Raw genomic sequence first — 11,221 nt, 5'->3', positions numbered from 1 at the left:
GACAATTTTTAATAAAGAGCTGTCAATTATTTTCTTTGCTATTTATCTCTAGTGGAAGTTGTAGAAATTGTTGTTCCTCCCTAGGTAGCTGACACCTGTGATATTGCTTACTCTACTGAATATGTGGTGACGGTTTTAGCAATGTCAATGAAGTTCATATTAAGTTATAGGAGGAAATACTTTCACATTTTAGCATTTCCACGTAGGACTACTGCAATGGACTAAGTTTGAATATCTAATAATACTGAGCCCTGAAAAATATATGTGAAATTACATTTAGATATATCACAGATAAATTTAGTATTGTGAAGTTATGATGGTGAATGAGCTTAAAAACTGTTCTTTTTTCCATCTATTTTACAAAGAAAGAGCTGAAGAGACTATAAGAGAATGAACAAATACATTTAGATGCTTTACAGATGAAACCTTGGATGAACCACTGTCACAGGTTACCTACCAGCATTGTGTGATTCCTTAATAGCACAGTATTTGGAGAGTATAATGTTCAATTACCTATTAAATTGTTTTTACTGCCAAAGTAATTATATCTTGTCAATCAACATATTCAGATTTATCACATTAATGTCTTCTGGAAATTGGATTAATACTGAGAAGAGTACGGTCTTACTGTTTCAGTAGCTTATGATGTTAGCTGACATTTGTATGTATTTTTTTTTCCCTGTTAGCCTGGATTTTAAAGGAGCCTAAGTAGACATGACAGAATTGTTTTCATGCTTCGAGATTAAAATATATTCAACTACTTTCCATATTTCCATATCATGAGAAACATTAGTCATTGAAAATGCGATCAAGAACACAATCAACGTCAAAGAATATGTGAAAAACATTAGTTACTAAAAAACGTGATAGGGGCCGGCAGGTGCTGTTGTAGTTAAGGTGCTGGACTCTGACATAGCTGACTGGTTTGAGTCACAGATCTGACGGCTTGCTTTCTTACCCACTTCCCCAACTGTTGGTCTTTGGTCAAATTAAAAAATAATAATAAGTACATTTAAATAAATCATAAATCTTTTTTAGAGAAGTTTTTGCTATAGGGCTAATGTGCTAGAGAGAGAGATAAAGAGATAGAAAGGGAGAAATCACTCCCTGGGAGAATGGCCATGCCACAATCCCTTCTCCTCTATTCATCTCTCAGGATTTTGGGCATGCATGCATGCACACATGGTCGTTGTGAGTTTTAAGCTGCCAGGCATGGGACTTGAACCACAGTTGACTATGTGAAAATCCAGTTACATACCCATTACACAATCTGCTGATTCCTAAATAAATAATGATTTTAAAAAAAGAAAAATGTGATAAAAAACATATACATTGTCAATAAATATCCCTTTTTTTTTTCCTTTAAGGCTTAGATTACAAAGTCCTATAGTTATTGGGTTATTGATTATATTCTTACTCATTCTTAGAACTTTTCAGGCCCAGGTGGTGTGAACTGAGATAATGTTTCTTAGCCTAATCGTTTTACTAGAGGAATTAATGGACTTCATATTTCATTGTATCTAAACAAAACAAAACAAAACCCCTCATACAGGAGAATGTACAAAGAAGTTAGCAAAGGCACTAACTGATTATGGTCTATACTCCAGGAAAATATTTGATGAAAGTCTATGTGAGGTAGAATGACAAACCAGAAAGAAGCTAGATGAAAAACTATATAGAGGACAAGGCTGTCTTTGAAATGTTTTCACATCAGACTTCACAAATAGATCACAAGTCTCAATCAAGTGTGTGCTTAGAGTGAAAATGGGTAAGTTTATTTTTTTTAGTAATTATAGATCGAAACATCAGGGAGCAATAATTATATTCTATAAATCACTTTTAGATCCTACATATTGGTTAATACATAAGGTTTTAAAGAATTTACTTATTGGGGACCAGTAGGTGGCATGGTGGTTAAGGTGCTAGACACTCCCACATGGCTGCCGGTGGTTTGAGTCCTGCACCTGGTGGCTTGCTTTTTGGCTTTCTCTCTCTGTGTGTCTCTCTCTGATCAAATTAAAATAGATGAATAAAAAATAAAATTACATAAACAATTATTTTTTTAAAAAATTTATTTATGGTTTTGTTTATGTGCTAATATTCTTAGAACGTTATAAAAGGGGTTCCGAATATACTTCTCTGTAATACTCTTTATAGAAAGGGCCAAGAAGAGTGAGGAGTTGCATCAGGGCCCTGGGGGACCTTATAAATTCTTTGGAACTATAATGAGGTGTTGGCTATCACAGTCAGTATTGGACTCTTCCATGGAGATTAGGATAATCCCTCAGTTTTTGTGCAGTGTTCATCCTAAAGACCAAACCGAGGTTCTAGTCAAGTCTAGGCAATATCTTTTTATTTACAGCAGAATGATTAGGTGACTAGAAAGGAGTTCAGCTAGTAAGAGGTGTTTTTCTTCGGAAGTGCTATCATATTAAAAGCTAAATAAAATTTTCTTCATATATTTTGAAAGGTAGAGATTTTTTTCCCTAGATTTATCTAAAAGTTGACAATGATGACAGAGACTCTAATAATAGAATTAAATATATTATGCCTCATCCCAAATCTCATCGTCTCAGGACCATTGTTTCCTTTTTTTCCCTCTTCTTCTAAGATTAACTTCTGGACCATAACTCCATGGGTCTTCCTTAGCTTTGGTTTCCCACCCAATTCCTTTGGGTTGAATGAAGAAGCTTGACTTGAGAGGCAAACAAAACTTGATATCTGTGCCCCAAAGAATCAAAATGCCAAAGAGATTATGTAGCAGATGGCCTAAGTCAATTTGAGAAATCAATGCCAAATCTCCTAAAAAGACACAAGGGGTAGAATTTCTTAATGTATATCAGTGTTTAGAATATAAGCAGCTCTATGGTAGAAAGCCACAGATAGAACTTTGGAGTTTTCTTTCCCTTCCCCTAAGCCCCGACTGTACTTCAACTTTGAACTATAGTCTAGGGGCTTCTTTTTATAACTGAAGGAAGCCAGACTACTTACCATGACCACGTTCAGCTGTATGCACATTTTCCTGATATGTTTTTTTAGCTGCTGGGTTCTGGACTTGAATTGAGGAGTCAACTATATGGGATTTAGTACCTTCAACACTAAGCTACCTGGTGGCTTTGTGCTGCTGTTGTGTGTGTGTGTGTTTAATTCATCAAATTTACTTCAGCTGAAGATCAAGTGCTTTTGGCCAGTGGTATAATTGGACTTTTTGGGTTTTTTTTTCTACTCAGAATAAAAAAGTTAACATTTCCTGACAATTCAATTCTTTAACTAGTCTCTCTTGGAATGAGGATTAGGTATTTCAGCCAATAAATATCACCTTGATGGATTTAAGCAGACATCCAAATGAAAAATGCAAAATATTAATAGCAGAGCTAGTGCTTGGATTTATAATTGCAGTGAAAAGAGAAGAAATGGGAACAGTATGACTTTTTATGTCAAAGGGGATTCCATTGACTGTCCTATAGTCTTCCTCTTTTGATGCATCATTTATAGACAATAAAATGTGTAAGTCTTAAGTGGATATTCATGAGTTTTGACAAATGTCTATATGTGTGTAACCTCAACCTCTTTACAATCACACCCCCCAATAAATTCTGGAATTGTCTGTCCCTATTAATCCCCTACTCTTCCCTCAGAGGTAACTATTGTTCTATTATTTCCCCCCACTATTTATAGTTTTATTGTTCATAGAATTTCTTGCCACTGGAATAATTTTGTTGTAATTTTGTGTAAGAGTTCTTTATTAGTTTACTATGCCTGCCATAAAAATCTGCCACGGATTGAGTAACTTAAATAGCAGAAATATATTATCTCATGGTTCTGGATGCTAGAAGTCCAAGAACAAGGTGGAGGCAGGGTTGGTTCTTCTCTCCTTGGTTTACAGATTGCTACCTTCTCTTGTAACTCAGATGGTTACCCCTTGGTGTATATATATTTTATATGCCCTGATCTCTTCTTTTAAACACATGACATATTGGATTAGGCCCAGTTTATCTGACCTTATTTTACTGGATTACCTGTTTAAAGATACTATCTGCAAATATATTGTGAGGTACTGGATGTTAAGACTTCAACATAGGATTCGGGAGGAACACAATTCAGTTATAACAACTTTCATAAAAATGTTTTTGAGATTCACTGATGTTTCTGTGAGTAGTTTTTTAAATTGCTGACTTGTATTTTATTGTATAAATATTTCACAATTTATTCTATTAACAGACACCTAGAATGTTTCTATTTTTGGTTATTATGAATGAAGTGACATTATTATGAAAATTATCATACACATTTTTTGGTCAATGTAAAAATATTTTCACCATTGTATGTTTTAATTTACTTTGGTTAAATACCTAAGTATGAAATTTCTGGTCATAGGAGTAGATATTTGTTTAATTTCATTATAAATTTTTCCCAAATTTTCCAATCTGGTTGCACCATTTTATTTTCCACCATCAGTTTATGAGAATTATAGTTTCTTTAAATTTTTACCAACATTTGGAATTATAGAACTTCATAATTTTACTCATTCTGGTGGGAGTGTAGTGATTATCTCCTTGTGGTTTTAACTTGCATTACCCCCTAATGACTAATGATGTAGAATACTTTCACATATGCTTATTGGCCATTTGTGTGTTAGACTATTTTAATTCACATTAAACATAGAGTATCAAGATACCCAAAGGAACTATTTATGTGAAATAGATGCTTTCAGTGTATCCATTATTTGAATTCTTTAAAAACTCAGTGCTCATACTGCACCTGATGTGTGTGATCTCTCTAATCAACCCATGTGTGACTTAAATAAATACATGTATAAATTATCCAAAAATATGGCATTGATTTTTGAAGAGAAAGGAGGACTGGGTGTGTTTCTGTTTACTTGAATTTTTTTTCAAATAACAAATATGTGGGAAACAGAGAAAGGTAATTAAAATTGGCCTAGATAACTGGAAAGGCAATTGGAAAACTATGGTGTTAGATCTCTATCATACTACACTCACCAATATAAATTCCAGATGGATAGAAAAATCTATTTTAATTATTTTTAATCAGACACATGATCATTTTTATAAAATCAAATATTTCTTAAAATATTTCTTAAAATTTTATAATAAAAATATTAGTCTTTTACCCCACCTCTCATCTAGCCTCCTCCAATTCCCATAGGCATCCACCTTCAATAATTTCACTGTGCTTAGTTTTTACTTCTATATTTATGACTAGTTGGCTATTTCTTGGATTATCAATTTTAAAATTCATCTGTTGACTTCTTAGCATAACAGATGGAGGCTGGTAGTGCCTAAAACACCTCTTATTCTTCTCAGCCCCATCTCCTTCAACATAGTAATATCAGAATTTTGGTTAGTTCATGTTATAAATTATTATAACATGCAAATTTTGTTTACCACTCAGAAAATCTACAATATTACACTATAATAATCTTCATTTATAATTCCTCACTCAGTGAATTTATTTGCTCAATTCCATTCTCTTTTTCTTAAATTTCAGTTAGGCTGTAATCTGAAAGTATGTATTATGAGAACAGAGACGGTAATGATGAATGTCAAAGCATGAAATACAAAAAGGATGTGAGAGCGCTGGGCATGGTGTTTCAGGGCAGGTACAGCAGACTGCCACTCTTGGGATGGAATTCCAAGTATGCCTTTTGCTAATCATGTAATCTTGGGAAAGATATCTTTCTAACATGTCTCAGATTCTCTTCTTAAAAACTGAGAATATGACTAGACCCACTGCCTAGCACTGAAGGAAACTGGATCCTACATGGCCAGCCATGGTTGAAATCCCAACCCTGGTGGTTTGAAAAACACGCTGGGTGTGGGTATGTGTGACTAAATCTCACCAGGATGGTTAATCATGTAATCTTGGGAAAGATATCTTTCTAACATGTCTCAGATTCTCTTCTTAAAAACTGAGAATATGACTAGACCCACTGCCTAGCACTGAAGGAAACTGGATCCTACATGGCCAGCCATGGTTGAAATCCCAACCCTGGTGGTTTGAAAAACACGCTGGGTGTGGGTATGTGTGACTAAATCTCACCAGGATGGTGAAATGGAGGCTTGAAAAACACGCTGGGCACAGGTATGTGTGACTAAATCTCACCAGGATGGTGAAATGGAGGAGAAAAGATTGTGGTGTGATATACCCAATTGAAAAGTACTTTCTCTCTTTTCTGGCTCTCTGGTCAGCACACACACACCCTCTGAGAATTTAATAAAAATGAGAATAATAGTAACTATGTTTTCTATTTTTTTACTAATTTATTTATTTTACATTCTTTCACTGAACATCATTACAGCATACAAAATGTGATTTCCCATCCAGAATACACTTTAAAGTGACTGAATCATGCATGTTATTATCAAAAAATAATTTTCCATTTCTTGTTTCCCCCCTATTGCTCACACTGCCATTTCCTACCCTCCTCCCTCACCATCTCTGGTATCTGCAGTTCCTTTACCTTCTCTTTTAATTATTTCCCACATTTCATTGATTCACAAAATATCTTGCACACATACACACTTGCTCCCTCATAAATAGATTACATATATAGCTATTGCTATTGGGGATTCATAGTTCTCCATACACATGTGGAATGGGGAAAGGCAAATAAGAGTCCAGTGGCATTGGATTAAATTGGGGGAGGAGGGAAAAAGGGTAAAAAGAAAGAAGCAAAACAAGGGACACAAAAATGGAAGATTATCTGTTGATAACATGTATGATAATAAATTTAACCAGACTAATATGCAGTGTATTCATGCAGGAAAAAATCATTTATAAGTTATAATGATATATGGTGATTGAATATATAAAATAAAGTCGGGGAATATGAGGTTAATGCATAAAACAGTTTTAATTGTGAAAAACTTGAGTATGTTGAATGCTGGTGAGAAGAAACCAGTTGATTGGAAAGGGTTAAAGTATAAGAGGAAGGGAATAATGGCTAGAGCTAGTTTCTGAGGGTGTTAAAAGGTTATATTAGCCTTATATGGGAGAATGTTGAGGGAGGGGGGAAGTTGTAAAGAACCAGAAAAACACAAGTAAATGTATGAGTTTTGGGGAGGAAGATTAAAGACTTTTAACTTACATTTATTATTTGAGAGATCGAGATTAGCACCTTCTTCTAATGGCTGCACATCATAATCCTCCTCCCATCCTTCCTTGCCGGTCAGAATCACAGGGATGCATGCATGCACCTGCCATGTACATGCTGACTCAAGAACTAAACTCCAATTTTTCCATTTTGTTCTCTTTTGTTTTTGTTTTTGTTTTTGTTATAGGGCATGTGTGCTTATGAGGGAGAGAAAAAGTAGAAGTATAAAAACACCTCCCCTTCCCCCCAGGGGAATGGCCATGCTGCAATCTCTTCTCTTTCTTCTTCTCTGGATTTTATGCACATATACACACATGCCTAATATGTTTTTAAAGCCACTGAGTCTGGGACTCAAACAGCACAGTTGGTCAAATGGTATCTAGACACCTTAACTACCAAATCACCAGGTGGCCCTGAACTTGAACTTGTTTTTCCTTCCCTTCCCTTCCCTTCCCTTCCCTTCCCTTCCCTTCCCTTCCCTTCCCTTTCCTTTTCTTTTCCTTCTTTCTTTTTATAATTAATTTTTTTTTTATTAACATAACTTCCAGCACTGCAGAGCATTGCATTACCATGGTGTCACTGTGACTGGGCTCTCAAGGACTTCTTGAGTGACAGCATCTGTTTATGCTGTGAAATAAGAGATGAGATAATCTGCTAAGAATGACAGGGATGATATGGTGGAATAGGTTATAGAAGAGCAGAGAAGGTTTGAAATCCATGAAGGAAGAAGGGGGAGAGACTTTATTGCAGTAGTGTGGAAGGATCACAAGGCAGCACTGTGAATCTAGTTGGGGTTAAAGGTTAAAGACCATTAATTTACATTCTACCAACAGATTTTTTTTTTTTGATAGATTTTCGCTATAGGGCGCATGCACTCGCCAGACAGACAGAGAGAGACATAAGAGACAGAAAGCGAGAAATCACCCCCGAGGGAGGACGGGCAGGCCGCAATCCCTTCTCCATTCTCCTCTTGGGATCTTGGGCACGCACGCACACGTGCCCGGCGTGAATTTTAAGCCACCAGTTCTGGGATGGGAACCGCGGTCGACTATGTGGGAGTCCAGCGACATAGCCATTACACTAACTGCTGGTCCCTCCAACAGATGTGTTTTCATGATTATTTTTTTCAGCTGTGTTTTGCAACCCAAAAATATAGGTAGGGTAGATATGCAAAGTGGTCCATGATTAGGGTTTGACTAGTCCAGTTTAGTTGGAGAACAGTGGGTTAATATTACTGAGAATATCAACAAAAAAATCTTGATGTGATGAACTATGGATTCCAAGATAGGTAGTGAAGGAAGTGATGATGAAAAGGTACATGTAGGGATTTCTCCTGTATAAAGTGGTGTCATGAAATGGTGGAGTACTCAATGAATATGAAGAACATACATTGTAGAATAACTAAGTAAGGGATCTGGAGGGCAATGGTAAGAAGTTGTGGTCAGAAAATGAATTGGTCAAATTTGTTTTTTTTTGAGGTGGAGCAGTGCTACCATGGTGGCCGAAATAAAATGGAGAAGAAAATAATGGAATATGAGGTCAAGAATTGTGAAACATGAATATTGCATGGACAGGATGTCATTCCAAATGATGGTAAGAGATGACAGGGATAGGAAGGCACAGTTATTTGCTAAAATGTTTAGTGAATATGGATGGATTATTCTTGGAACACACAGGTACTCTGGGCTCAAGGCGGGGAGGCGGGGTTTGGAATGCAACAGGGCTGGAAAATTTGAACCTCCAAGGAAGGAAGATTTTACATACAGATCACTTGGTGGTGAGTACTGGTTTTAATATGGGTCATTTGGTGGTGAATATTGGTTTTAAGCACTACTGGCTGAAGAGGACTTGGGCTCTGCTTTTTCATTCTGAAATACCACGGTCATTGAGAACTACATTCTCCTCTTGAGGAAACTTCGGGGGAAACAGTGTCTTGGGTAGAATGAGGCTTTAATTAAAGCAAGAAGGTGGGGTGAGTTTAGGGGCAGGACCAGGGTCTGAGGACTCCAGGAAGCATGATGAAAGTATTGGGAATGGGAGGATAGTTAGAAGTTGGGGTCAGGAAGAGGAAGTCACAAAACACTGTTATAATGTACAGTTCTAATTTGGTTGCTTTGTAGGGGAATCATGATAGGCTAGTTCATATTCTCCAACCACATATAGCTACTTAACGACTATTATAGAAACAAAGACAAACTAAACCTTTAAGATTTAGTAGTAGTGGTGCTCCGTTATACCATATTGACATGAATCCTTCTATGTTACGTTTATTGCAAAACGAAGTTTTAACAATAAAACATTTAAAGGAAACGAATACCATAAAATTCAATTTGAACATTAAAATGGAATTCGATATAAAACTGAAGTCAATAATCGTTTCTAAAGTAGTATCTGTGGGCATAGATGGGTTTATTTCAAAATGATCATGGCCTGTGAAAGTAAAAGGGCAATGACTTGAAAAAACTGATTTCTAGAAAGTGAATCATGAAGTTGGAACTCAATTGTATAGTAAGAGAATGCTAGAGTACTCTTAGCAATCTATAAAACTGCTACTAGGAAACTTGGAAGAAACTAAGTCTTTTAGGAAATATGGCTATAGAGTCTTAAAAAAAAACAAAAATAGTTATAAAACCACTGACAGGAATCATTGAGGCAAAAAAACCCATTCAGATATCTGTTGTACTGCAGGCGTAAAAGGGAAATCATGTTTTATGTAAATATTCTGTGATACATACATACATACTTTTAAATTCTGTAAATCATATGTATATCCTACATATAAAGATAAGTATAAATGTACATATGTGTGTGTGTGTGTGTGTGTGTACACATGTAAAATTTGGCAGAAACAGATGGCAAAGGCAGTCAAAAACTTCTCAGAGATTAGTAAACAGAAAGTACTTGCCCCCTGAAAGAAGGATTTATTAAAAAAAATCTCTTTATGAACCTTTATTTTTAGTAACTCCTCTATATTATAGAAATATCAAATCATTGGCATTATAAAAACCAAACATTTTTTCCTTAGTGCTATAGGGCTACATGGAAACTTTCTGCTCTTTAAATTTTTTTTTTTTTTTTTGCTAGAGATTTTTGCTATAGGGCATGTGCACCTGCTGGGAATACAGAGAGAGAGAGAGAGAGAGAGAAGGTGGGAATCACCATTTCCCCCCATTCTGGGGCACATGCCTGGTGTGTTTCCAGTCTCTGAGCCCAGGACTAGAGCCACAGTCACGTGGGAGTTCAGGGATATAATCATTACATCCGTCACGTGGGAGTTCAGGGATATAACCATTACATCCTCTGCTGGTCCCTAAAGAAATAATTTTCTTAGAGAAACAAATATCATTATATCCTATGACCCTTAAAATATATTTATGAATTTAGCATTAACAGATTCTCTTATCAATCATGGTATTAGTACATACTCTGTCTTTTATTTTTTTGAGGGAGTAGAGGTTTTTACCTTAGAGCATGTACACTCGCTGAGGAGAGAAAGACAGAGACAGTGAGAGGAAAAGTGAGAAATCATCCCCCCTGGTGGGGAGCATGCCACAGTCCCTTCTTCTTCATTATCCTCTTGGGATCTTGGGCATGCATGTACATGCATCTGGTAAAGTTTTAAACCCCCTGGGTCAGGAACTCGAACCATGGTCCGTCATGTGGGAGTCTGGCAATATAACTGCTATGCCACATGTTTGCTCCTATACTCTCTTTCTCTCTCTTTTTTTTTTTTTTTTACTTCATTCATTTAACAAATAGTTTTCAGGTACCTACTCTGCATCTAACACTGTTCTGTGAAGGAGATGGAATCACCATCCTGAATGTGGATTATACAAGAAGGTTTGAGTGGAAGACCTGTCTTTTGAGTTCCAGCTCCACACGTACTTGTTCTCACAGACATGGTAACTGTGAGGAATCCCCAGGCTTCTCAGACTTTGTCTAAAAGTGGACTGTGTCCATTCTATCAGTGAAGCATGACTGTCTTTTTGTAGTCTTTCCTCATTGGTGAAAAAGCTTTTGAAATATTATATAAACATGACCACAGTGCAACCCTGCTGAAACACTCCATAGCTTTCATGCCTAGAACAATATGTAAATTGAAAT

The sequence above is a fragment of the Tupaia chinensis genome, unplaced genomic scaffold (genome assembly GCF_000334495.1).
Source record: "Tupaia chinensis unplaced genomic scaffold, TupChi_1.0 Scaffold000097_1, whole genome shotgun sequence".
Taxonomy (NCBI): Eukaryota; Metazoa; Chordata; class Mammalia; order Scandentia; family Tupaiidae; genus Tupaia; species Tupaia belangeri.
The sequence above is the reverse complement of the archived record's forward strand: the minus strand, read 5'-3'. Positions refer to the sequence as shown.